Below are 12,463 nucleotides of genomic sequence, written 5' to 3'. Positions count from 1 at the left end.
CAAACAGTCAGGGGGTGATAGAGGAACAGATATGTAGGCAAATCTCAGAGAAATCTGCAAATAATAGGGTAATAATAGTGGTGGATTTCAACTTCCCCAATATTAACTGGGATAGTCAGAGTGTGAAAGGCTTAGAGGGTGCAGAATTCTTAAAGTGCATCCAGGAGAGCTTTTTGAGCCAGCATGTAGAAAGTCCTACAAGAGAGGGGGCGGTACTGGACCTAACTCTAGGGAATGTGGCCGGGCAAGTGGTAGAAGCGTTAGTAGGTGAGTACTTTGGTGACAGTGACCATAATTCGGTGAGATTTAAGGTAGTCATGGAAAAGGACAGAGATGGACTGGAAATAAAGGTTCTAAATTGGGGGACGGCCGATTTTAATATGATAAGGCAGGATCTGGCCAAAGTGGACTGGGATCAGCTACTTGTAGGAAAATCCACATCGGAGCAATGGGGGAGTCTTTCAGAAAGGAAACTGAGAGAGTACAATGGCAACATGTTCCCGTAAAGGTCAAGGGTGGGACCAACAAGCCCAGGGAACCTTGGATGTCAAGGGATATACGAGAATGGATTAGGAAAAAAAGGGGGGCTTTTGGCAGATACAAAGGACTAAAGACAGAGGAAGCCCTAGAGGAGTATAAAAAGTGCAGGGGGACAATTAAAAAAGAAATTAGGAGAGCGAGGAGGGGCCATGAAATAACACTGGCGAGCAAAATAAAGGAAAATCCTAAGGTGCTTTATAAGTATATTAAGGGCAAAAGGATAACTAGGGAAAGAGTAGGGCCCATTAGGGACCAAAGTGGCAATCTGTGTGTGGAGCCAGAAGATGTAGGTGGGATTTTAAATGAATTTTTTGCATCTGTGTTCACTATGGAGAAGGACGATGTAGACATAGAAATCGGGCGGGGGACTGTGATATTATTGAACATATTAGCATCGAGAGGGAGGAGGTACTAGCAGTTTTAGCAGGCTTAAAAGTGGATAAATCCCCAGGCCCGGATGAGATGTATCCCAGGCTGCTGTGTGAGGCAAAGGAGGAGATTGCAGGGGCTCTGACACAAATTTTCAGAACCTCTCTGGCCACAGGGGATGTGCCAGAGGACTGGAGAACAGCTAACGTAGTACCATTATTCAAGAAGGGTAGTAGGGATAAACCAGGGAATTACAGGCCAGTGAGCCTAACATCAGTGGTAGGGAAATTATTGGAAAAAATTCTGAGGGACAGGATTAGTCTCCACTTGGAGAGGCAAGGATTAATCAGGGATAGTCAGCATGGCTTTGTCAAGGGAAGATCATGTCTGACCAATTTGATTGAATTTTTCGAGGGGGTGACTAGGTGTGTGGTTGAGGGTAGTGCATTGGATGTGGTATACATGGATTTCAGTAAGGCTTTCGATAAAGTTCCGCATAGGAGACTGGTCAAGAAGGTAAGAGCCCATGGGATCCAGGGTGCCATGGCACATTGGAACCAAAACTGGATTAGTGGCAGAAGGCAGAGGGTGATGGTCGAAGGTTGTTTTTGTGACTGGAAGCCTGTGTCCAGTGGGGTACCGCAGGGATCGGTGCTGGGTCCCTTGCTGTTTGTGGTCTACATTAATGATTTGGATGTGAATGTAAAAGGTATGATCAATAAGTTCGCAGATGACACAAAAATTGGTGGGGTGGTAAATAACGAGGAGGGTAGCCTCAGTCTGCAGGACGATATAGATGGGTTGGTCAGATAGGCGGAACAGTGGCAAATGGAATTTAACCCTGAAAAGTGTGAGGTGATGCATTTTGGAGGGACTAACAAGGCAAGGGAATCAACAATGAATGGTAAGACCCTAGGAAAGACAGAGGATCAGAGGGACCTTGGTGTGCATGTACATAGATCCCTGAAGGCAGCAGAACAGGTGGATAAGGTGGTTAAAAAGGCATATGGGATACTTGCCTTCATTAGCCGAGGCATAGAATATAAGAGCAGGGAGGTTATGATGGAGCTGTACAAAATGCTGGTTAGGCCACAGCTGGAATACTGTGTGCAGTTCTGGTCGCCACACTATAGGAAGGATGTGATTGCTTTGGAGAGGGTGCAGAGGAGATTCACCAGGATGTTACCTGGGCTGGAGCGCTTCAGCTATGAAGAAAGACTGGACAGGCTGGGGTTGTTTTCCTTGGAGCAGAGAAGGCTGAGGGGGGACCTGGTTGAGTTGTACAAAGTATGAGGAGCATAGATAGGGTAGATAGAAAGGAACTTTTTCACTTAGTAGAGGGGTCAATAACAAGGGGGCATAGATTCAAGGTAAGGGGCAGGAGGTTTAGAGGGGATTTGAGGAAGAACTTTTTCACCCAGAGGGTGGTTGGAATCTGGAACTCACTGCCTGAAAGGGTGGTAGAGGCAGGAACCCTCACAACATTCAAGAAGCATTTGGATGAGCACTTGAAATGCCATAGCATACAAGGCTACGGACCAAATGCTGGAAAATGGGATTAGATTAGACAGGGCTTGATGGCCGGTGCGGACGCGATGGGCCGAAGGGCCTCTTTCTGTGCTGTATAACTCTAAAGTTAAAGGCCTAGAAATTGAGTTTGCGCTGCGCCGGGGCTTAACGCCGAAAATTTAGCGCCGGTGCTAAGTCGCGCTGTGCGTGCCAAAAATTCAGTAGCGCCGCGCCCAAACGGCTGCCGGCGCTACTGAAGGCTGTTTGCGCCTGAAAACTGGCGCTACGCGCCGCATTGCGGCGCTATTCCGGCGCTGCGGCGCCCGATGCGGTGCGGCAGGCTCGGGAAGTGCAGGCCTCCTCCTTCAGTTAAGGAGGAGCTGCCTGCACCCGCCCGCTGGCCGGTTAAATCGCCACAAAAATGAGCCCGGCACCTCGGGGAAGTGCCGGGCTCGCAGCCGAGAAGCATCTGTTCCGTGGGGGGGGGGGTGGGGGAGTCCGGGGAGGGAGGTGCGGGCAGGCGGCCGGCGGGAAAGCGGCCGGCCGCCGCTCCACCTTTATGCGCCGGCGCAAAGTCGTGTAAGACTCTGTTGCCAGAGTCTTAGTTGCGGCTGCCACGGGCGAGGCGGCCGCAACTGAATTTCGGCGCTGGGGCCCGTCACCAAGGCAACCGGGACGCTGCGCACACCGATGACGTCATCGGTGCCGGCGCAGCGCTACCGGTGTAACGCCGATGTTGGGCCCTAGTCAATTTCAAAACCGGCTGTAAGTCCAGCGCAATGCCCTCTAGCGCCGCAAAATGGGCGCTAAGCCCACTCAATTTCTAGGCCAAAGTCTCTGCTTGGGTACTTTGCCTTGCAGGGATGGTCCTTCGTCGACAGCTTGAGTTTGCATGAAGGTAGTCGCAGGTCAGCTGGGGCTGAAGGCCCGTTGATTCGAAGCCTACTCTCAGTTGGCCTTCCCTCCGGTGGCCTTCCCTCCTCCTCCCCTCATCGCGTCCCGCTTCGCCTGGCCTGAATTGCCTGTGTTCGCCCGACCCGGTGTCGGGGCGAGTCCAGATAGAGTGGGAGAGGGCACGGGCAAAGGCCAGGGGGTAAGCGCGGGACGGGGGAAGAGCGGCAGCCACGAGGGTGAGGGGCCAAAGAGCCGGGGAGCGGCAGCACCAGCACAGCAGCGAAGCAGCAGGGGAGCAGAGCAGGAGTCCACCGATTGCTACTTGGGGGCCTTCAATTATACCTTCGTCGAAAAACCCTTATCGGCGCGCCAAATCAGGTTAGTTCTTTGTTTTAATTTTGGCGGGCTAGTTAAAATAATGGTAGCAATCTACACTGACAGGTTTTAGATGGCCAGTAATTGCATCTACCAGCCCGATAATTGACTCGTATTGTCCTGAAAGTCCTTGATGGGCTTGTCCAGCCTCGATGGATGTGCTTAATCTGTTTCCGATTATGTATGCAGACTGTTTGATGGCTTTAACTGTGGGCCCCATTGAATTTAGATCTGTCTCCAATTTGGTCTAATACATAATTCATATTTTTGTCTGAGTCCCAAAACACAAAGTTCTTTTCACAGAAAGCCTGCAGCCTTAGTTTCGATTTCCCCCAAGCTGTTTGCGCTGCAGAATCCATTTTGGAGACCCATAAGCTTTCTGCCACGAGGCACGGACGCCATCTTGGGTACCCTTTTTAATTCAAAAATGTCCACGCAGGGTCCCTTTTATCGATAATAACCTTCGGGGAGATGCACCAATTTTGCAAATCTTTCAGAGGGGGTATCGGTGGCCAGAGGGAGGGAGTTTGGGAGCTGGTAGGGGGATCAAAGGCCGGGGTGCAGAGTTGGGGTCCAAGGATCGAAGGCTGGAAGGGTGATCGGAGATCAGAGGCCTCGTGGTGGGGGGAGGTCAGAGGGAGAGCGTAAGGGTGGAGCGGCGTCCGATCATAGCGGGTTGGTGAGGCAGGAACGTTGTATCCAGTAGGTAAATGGAAAGGCAATTCCCTCCTGGATCAAGCAGTCCTTGATTTCCTTTAGCTGGCAGGTTTCCCGAGGCCAGAGTTAAATTTAAAATGGAGCTTCAAAATGAGGCATGCCACCTCCAAAAGATCCCAACCCAACTGTATTTTGGGGTTAAAATTCCCCCCTTTGTGCCTATTCTATCAAAACCTTTCATAATTTTAAAGATATCTATTAAGTCATAACTCAGCCTTCTCTTTAGAAGTGAAAAGAGACCCAGCCTGTTCATCCTTTCCTGAAAGGTATAACCTAGCATTTCTGGTATTATCCTTGTAAATCTATTTTGCACCCTCCCCAGTACCACTATATCATTTTTAGAATATGGCGACCAGAACTGTACGCAATACTCTAGGCCTAGAAATTCATTGACGCCACTTTTGGGGCGCTAAAGTGGGGCGTCCGCTAAAGTTTGCGGCCGCCGCCAAATCGATGCCACTTCTCCGATATTCATTAGCTTCGCCCTAGGAGTTCGGGCGAGCGCTAAAACTGCTGCTGGACGCCTCTCTTTGGGCGCAAAGCCGGAGGTGGTGATCGATAGCGCCGAGGCCGGGCGCAGCGCAGGTGCGGCCATCTCGTGATTGACAGCAGACACCCTGGCGCCGGCCAGCTCTTAAGGGGGAAGGTCGACTGTGTCTGCTGACAGGCCCTGGATAGTGGAGCCCTCCAGCTAGGCCTGAACACTGCTGCTGGACCCAAATAGCGCCTGAAGACATGGAGAAGGCCCGTGAACGTGCGCAGCGCTTCTCAGAGCGTGATCTGAGTGTGCTGCTTGCTGCTGTGGAGAAGAGGCGCCATGTTTTGTACCCGGACAATGGCAAGAAGGCGACGGTCCGTGTCTACAGGAGAGCCTGGAGGCATGTCGCCACCAAGCTGTCAGCCAACAGCGACGTCCCCAATGCCGCAAAAAGTTAAATGACCTCACACGCATTGTCTGGGTGAGTACCCTTTCCAGTGACCTCCTCATCCTTGCATGTGCACCTCACATTATGGGCAAAGGGACCTGAAAGCTCTAATGGCCAGCCTTCATCCAGCAGCTATGGCACAGGCATGAGCATCAATTGCACATTCTGCACTTAACACACTGGCCAGGCTATTCCACCATGGGAGGCAGTGCACACTAGATCACGGCGACACACTGTACTTAGAGGCCGTCCTTTCTCTTGCGGGCCAAGCTGGCGAATAATCGCAAGAGCCGGACTGCGACCGGGGGAGGCCGACCCCATATCCAGCCACTCACCGACCTGCAACATCGCGTGGAGCGCCTCATGGGTGGCCGGGTGATTGGGCCCGTTGCATGTGGAGGTGCCGACCCTGTTCTGGGCAGCAATGGTAAGGACATTACCTTTTGCACCTCTCTCGTCCCACTTGCGCATCAGATCTACATCCTTTGCCACTGTCCGACCAATGCGCTGAATGCCACCACTCATGCATCCCGCACTGACGCCCTCTCCTCACTCTAAAGCTACTCTTGTGCCTTCCTGCTTTCAGATGGTCAAGAGGAGGTCCCTGAACTTGCCAGTGACAGACCCTCCGAAGAGGAGCAGGAGGAGGAGCAAGAGGAAGGCGGCCCATCAGGGGAACCCTCAGCCGCGGCCACCCAGGCCAATGTAGGGGACACGTCTTCCTTGGAGGGCAGCGTGGCGGAAGTGTCGAAGGGGAGGGGAGCTCATGGGACCTGCGGCCTGCAGAAAGGCGGGAGGGGGGTGGAAGCTCGGCGGCCTTCTCCCCAGAGGGGGGATGCGTCGGAGGGGAGTCCAATTGCTGGGCCAAGCGGCGTCCAGCAACGCAGGAAGGGTCGGCCAGCTCGGCGGCCTTCTCCCCAGAGGGAGAGTCCGGCCTCCAGTCAGGAGATGCTCTTCGCCGAGGAGATGGAACGCCTCGAAGACTTGTCCGCGGACTCGGAGCGCCGGCACACGGAGCTCATGGCGGCAGTGGCACGGTTGCCTGAGTCCATCGATTCCCTCTCTCAGAGTGTGGCCGAGTTCGGGCCCTCAGAGGCCACCAGTCGGGCGGAATACCGGGCAGATCAGGCAGAGAGTCGGGCGGAATTCGGGGCAGCTCTGTCAGCGACTGGCCAGGTGATCAGTGGTGCCGTCCAGTCACTGGCTGCTCTGATGCGGTCAGTGAACAGTTCAACACGGGCACTCACTGCTGCCACACTCGCTGTTTCAGCCAGGCATCGCCAGGGCACCCGGCGCGCTGCAGCAGCACAGCGGTCTGTCCCTCGGCAGATTGGTGCGCATGCTGCAGTGCTGGCCCGGGCGAGTGCCAGTGTCTCAGGCGACCAGCGAGCGCCTGCCATCCGCCAGCTTGCCGCCATTCCTCCAGCCGCCACTGCCAGTCCCCCAGTGGAGCTGCCAGGAGCTGCTGCAGCGACTGATGCTGGCCAGCCACAGCTGCAGCAATCAACAGCCGCCCGCTCGACGGCCAGACCTCGACTAGGCCGACCCCCAAGGGCATCTGCCGTCACGACATGTGCCCCTCAGGAGCCTGCCCCCAGCCTTGCAGCAGCCAATGGCCTTACTTTGAGGCGGAGCAGCAGGGCGGGCAGGGGCCACCCAAAGATCGCCAAGGCATCGCCCTAGTGGGCCAAATAGTCGAATGTGTGGCCATTTGTGTTTGTTTCTTGAGGCCGAGAATTGGATGTTTGTTCTTTGAAGGCCGATGATGTGATGTTTGTTTTTGACGAAGGCCGAGAATGACGGCCATTTTAGTTGCCCTATTTTGTTAATCCTCTCCAGGTTGTGGGAGCGAGTAATGTGTTTGAGTGTTTTTTGGGGTGTTTCGTCTGTTTTTGGTTTTCATGTGGGAAGGGCCCAGAGTTTGTACAATAAAGCATTTTATTTATTCACATTGTCCATGTTTGACCTTTGAAGTGTTTGTTGCCTTAACCGGCTGAGAGCTTGCGGAGCGGCTGCAATCATGTTGTTTCATTGGCACAAGCCATTCCCTGACAGGGGGCCTAGAAGTGACGTTCAATAAGCCGCCGACGGGCGGCCCTTGGACCTTGTGCCTCCCTCCTGGGCTGGTACTCCTCGTCCTCGTCGTCCTCATGCTCCTCCTGCTCCTCCTCCTGAGGTGGTGGTCCAACGTGAGGTGGCAGTGCCTGAGTCCTGCGGATAGCCAGGTTGTGCAGCATGCAGCAAACGACGACGAATTGGGAGACTCGATCCTGTGAATACTGGAGGGCTCCCCCGGAGCGATCGAGACAGCGGAACCGTTGCTTGAGCACGCCGATTGTTTGTTCTATGAGGTTCCTCGTCGCTTGATGGCTCTCGTTGTATGCCTCTTCAGCAGGGGTCGTGGGCGCGCGGAGCGGGGTCATGTGCCAGGTACACAAAGGATAGCCTTTGTCACCGATAAGCCATCCTCTTGGGGGAGGCTGTGCCTGGAACATGTCAGCCACAGTTGTCTGTCGCAGGATAAAGGCATCGTGGCTGCTGCCTGGAAAGCGGGCATTGACAGCTAGGATGCGCTGCCTGCGGTCACACACCAGCTGTACATTGAGGGAATGGTAGCCCTTCCGGTTGCGGTAATCCTCGGCATGCTCAAGAGGTGCCCGCAAAGCCACATGCGTGCAGTCAATGGCGCCCTGCACCATGGGGAAGCCCGCTATTCTTGCAAACCCCACTGCACGCTGCTGCTGCTTGTCCAGGGTCATGGGGAAGGAGATGAATTGATGTCTCCTTCTGAAAAGGGCTTCGGTCACCTGGCGGATGCAGCAATGCACGGCGAACTGGGAGATGTTAGCGATGTCCCCAGTAGCGGATTGGAAGGAGCCGGAGGCATAGAAGTTGAGAGCCACCGTCACCTTCACTGCCACCGACAGAGACGTCCTGCGCATCAGCTGTGGCTGCAGATCTCTCTGAAGCAGCCGGCAGATGTCTGCAACCACCTCCCTTCGGAATCGCAGCCTCCTAACACACATCGCGGCAGACATGGTCAGATAGGAGGTCTGCTGGCGGTATACCCTGCGTGGGTAAGGCCTCAGTTGGCGACGCCTGTTGCCCCCTCTGCGTCTAGCCAGGGCTGCCACTCTCTCACGGCGTCTGTAAGCCCTTCTGGCATAAGGCTGAAATTCAGCGTTGCCACCCAATGCAGCCCCCATTATATGCTAGCAAACACTGAGCTCCTAATGAAGGCAAAGATAATTGGTAAGCTCTGGCCTGAGCCAAAAATACCTGTCCAAGTGTTGGTCCAAACCAGTAAACTCTCCTCCTTGGTCTCTGTCCAAAAAACCGTTGCACAAGAGTGAATGCTGCAAAATGGCTGGCCTTTATACTGCTGGGTAAGTGCCCTTTAATTTGCACTCCCCGCGGCCCGGCTGGGCTGTGTACCGTTCCACTTCACAGTCGCTCGGGCCGCCCGGCGCACAATGGGCCGGCGCGAATGAAGTTCCGGTTTGGGGCGCACAAAGGGCGTTGCACTATTAAATGACGTCATGATCTACGCGTGCAGCAGGGCGCGCGCTAAGACTTTGCGCCGGTGCTAAATGTGTCCTGAAGTTGCGGAGAGGCGCAGATCGCGCTGCGCCCGGGCGATAAGCGCCTAGCGCTCGAGATCTACTCCTCCTAAGGCGCTAACGGCTGGCGCGCCCAACTGAATTTCTAGGCCTAAGTGTGGTCTAACCAAGGTTCGATACAAGTTTAGCATAGCTTCTCTACTTTTCAATTCTAACCCTCTGGAAATAAACCCGAGTGCTAGGTTTGCTTTTTTTATGGCCTTGCTAACCTGTGTGGGCTGAGGGGCAAGTGAGATGTGAGAAGGAGAATAACATATGAGGATACTAGCATCTTGTATTCTTTCAGCCTACTGCTGGGCATGGGCTCAGCCATGCTCCTGCCAAGAATGGCCAGCACCGTCTCCTCCAAGGAGATGAGATGAAGCTAGAAATGTGAGGTGTGCCTCTTGTTTGGTAGAGATTGTTGGTAGTTGAGTGATGGGGGGAGGGTCGTGCATTGAGCAGTGTGTGAGGCTAGTGGTGCAGTTGGTAGGAGACAGCTTTTGAAGATGCATTCACTGACCTTAACCACTCGTCTGAGCTCATGAAACTTCTTTGGGCACTGGAGTCACGTCCTGGGGGGGCGACACTGCTGGCAGTGACCGCCTCGACGATCTGGTCCTGCGTCCTTCTTTATGGAGGTCCTCCTGCCTCCCTGTGGGTAGAGGACCTCTCTTCCAGCGTTGACCTCCTGCACAAAGCTGGAGTGCTACATCCGAGACCCTGGGTGCACTTTCCCTGGCCTCTTGAGCCACTTGTGTTGATCTGGGAGGCGTAGATTGCCTAGTGCTGAAGCAAGTTTGTTTTTTTTATCTGCAGAAGGCAGCTCAGCTTTAAGAGCTGCAGACAGCGTTGAAGAGGAGCAGGCTAGCTTTAAGTAAAGATAGCCTTGCTCCAGCAACACGAACTTCGGTCCCCTGCTGAGCACACAGCCTGTCAGCAGCGCATTCAACACTAGGCTGTGCGCTGTAATCATGATAATTAGCTGGCAGCATGAAGTTGATGTGCTGCCTGCTCTTCTTGAACGGGCGTGGGCAATGTTTCCTTTAATAGTTTTTTTGGGTGCGTGGCCCCTTTAAGGGGCTGCTTGGCCCATTCAAAATACCGCGCATGCGTGGTTTTTCCCACTTAAAGACCGGTGAGCCAGCTGCGCGGGAGCTCCAGCATGCTGAGTGGCCTCATAGCTTAAAGGGAACATTGGGCATAAGTGTATCTCACGTTGCGGTGCACACGCCCGTTTTCGAGCGGTATTGAATTTCCCGCCTGTAACCTTTGAAGAAAGAAATGTTACATTTTTTTTTGAAATCACATGCATTTGAATCAGAAATACCTGTTACTACCTTCAGTATAGGTTAGGTGTTAAGTAAAGGGGAGCACAAGGACCCAAATGGAATGTAACCTGTGTTATTGGAGAGCTAGGGAATTAAAGACTGGCTCTGCTTTCAGGTTTGACTGCCTTGGGCTGGTTTCATTTGAACTGTGCAGTTAATTCATCCCTAATTATGGGAAATCATCTGTTTCACTCCATATCAAATTTTCTGGTGGATCCAAAACATTATCTGTGGATATATTTGTTACCTTTATTGTTCTCTTCGCTACCAGAAGAACAAATGCTTTATCCTGACTAATATTATATGATTGTATCATAGCTGCAAGTTTAAAGCTGCTTATCATTTAATTTGACCTTCACGCTGTACTGAGATTTGTGAATAACTCCTTCTTACAAACTTGTCTGGAAGGTGTAACAGTAGACTACCAAATGAACGAAAGTTGGCTCTTCTACACTTGGCTCAGACATTGATAGCCAATAATCACGACCCAAAATATATTGACTACTTATTTATAGAGCTCAAACTGAATTTCCCATTATTCACCATCATAATCCGACTGCCTTACTCCTATTTTTTAGAGATGAAGGGACCAGCTATAAACAGTTATTGCTGATGCCCCTGGTTCAATTTGACATTCACAGAATGTAATGTAACTGGATACAAACTGGGTGCACATACTTTATGTCATTAGTAAAATAGTGTTTCATAAACCAAGGAACACTCAACAATACTTGTTTGTTTCTTTATTGGAACAAAGTTTGTTTCACATTATCAGCAGTATGAAAAACATAAATTTGATATTGTAATAAAGGCTATGGCCAAAACGAACAGGTGCAAGATATTAGAAGAACAAACTATGGGGCTGTGAGAAGAGCTCCAGGGAGGATTAAGTGAGAAGTGGAACTAGAAAAAAACAGAAATTGTTGAAGGCAACTTAAAGGCATGGGGAAAGGTAGTATTACCTATGAGAAATATAGCAAGACAAAGACTGCAGTTGGTGAATAAAGAGCCAAAAATAAACTAAAGACTTACTTGGAATTATTTACAAAGATACAAGAAAACAAAATATAGTGAGAAGTCATACAAAAATCAATTGAGAATAAATCAAATTAGTATTAAAAAGGCTGAGTGAGAGAAAGGTGGTTGGTAGGAAACAGTTTAGAGAGATCCAAAAATTGTTCAGTAAAATAAATGATGCATTAAAGATCACTTAAGCCCTTTAAGGTATAAGTTGGCAAAGTTTTATGGGGGATCCGGAAATCATAGAATCATAGAATCATAGAATGGGTACAGCACAGAAGGAAGCCATTCGTCCCTTTGAGCCCGTGCCGACTCTCTGCAAGAGCACTTCAGCTAGTCCCACTCCCCCGCCTTTTCACCGTAACCATACAATTTTTTTTCCTTTAGGTACTTATCCAATTCCCTTTTGAAAGCCATAATTGAGTCTGCCTCCACCACCCTTTCAGGCAGTGCATTCCAGGTTCTAACCACTCGCTGCGTAAAAAAGTTTTTCCTCATGTCGCCTTTGGTTCTTTTGCCAATCACCTTGAATCTGTGTCCTCTGGTTCTCGACCTTTCCGCCAATGGGAACAGTTTCCCTCTACTCTGTCTAAACCCCTCATGATTTTGAACACCTCTATCAAATCTCCTCTCAACCTTCACTGCTCTAAGGAGAACAACCCCAGCTTCTCTAGTCTATCCACATAACTGAAGTCCCTCATCCCTGGAATCATTCTCATAAATCTTTTCTGCGCCCTCTCTAAGGCCTTCACATCCTTCCGAAAGTGCAGTGCCCAGAATTGGACACAATACTCCAGTTGAGGCCGAACCAGTGTTTTATAAAGGTTCATCATAACTTCCTTGCTTTTGTACTCTATGCCTCTATTTATGAAGCACAGGATCCCGTATGCTTTTTTAACTGCTTTCTCAACCTGTCCTGTTACCGTCAACGATTTGTGCACGTATATCCCCAGGTCTCGCTGTTCCTGCACCCTCTTTAGAATTGTACCCTTTAGTTTATATTGCCTCTCTTCGTTCTTCCTACCAAAATGTATCACTTTGCACTCTTCTGTGTTAAATTTCATCTGCCACGTGTCCGCCCATTTCATTAGCCTATTTATTTCTTCTTGCAGTCTGTCACTATCCTCCCCACTGTAGATAGATTCCAGATAATTTGGCTCAAAAATCTATAAAATATGTACAT

Source organism: Somniosus microcephalus, chromosome 1, assembly GCF_052327205.1.
Source record: "Somniosus microcephalus isolate GS21.2 chromosome 1, FLI_Smic_1.0, whole genome shotgun sequence".
Taxonomy (NCBI): Eukaryota; Metazoa; Chordata; class Chondrichthyes; order Squaliformes; family Somniosidae; genus Somniosus; species Somniosus microcephalus.
Note: the sequence above shows the minus strand (reverse complement) of the source record.